The sequence below is a fragment of the Penaeus monodon genome, chromosome 24 (assembly GCF_015228065.2).
Source record: "Penaeus monodon isolate SGIC_2016 chromosome 24, NSTDA_Pmon_1, whole genome shotgun sequence".
Lineage (NCBI taxonomy): Eukaryota > Metazoa > Arthropoda > Malacostraca > Decapoda > Penaeidae > Penaeus > Penaeus monodon.
The window spans coordinates 22,296,579-22,296,942 of record NC_051409.1 but is presented as its reverse complement, the minus strand read 5'-3'; positions in this window follow the sequence as shown (position 1 = coordinate 22,296,942).

The window sequence follows — 364 nt, the reverse complement described above, 5'->3', positions numbered from 1 at the left end:
CTTCTAAATTTTAATTTCCGTTTTAATTTTTGCAGCATCTGATAGCTTTTTTTTGAATGCCAGGCTTTTGTTCGAATTTGATTTCGTTGATTATTTTATAAAATCCAGTTATACATAAACACCACACCACACACATTAATTCAAAGGGTTGATATGTGTTTTTAAATTCTTAAGATAAAGGGAAAAAAATTAAATTAGTTGATTTTTAAATTTATAAAATTTTTTTATTACTTTTAATTTTATTTCAAATTATCATTTTTTCCACCAAAATTTATTAAAATCACCCCCTAAATCTTTTCACCACCCCATATAAAAAAATAAACCTTCCCCCAAATTATTTAAAAACACCCATCCCTAAGGTCCA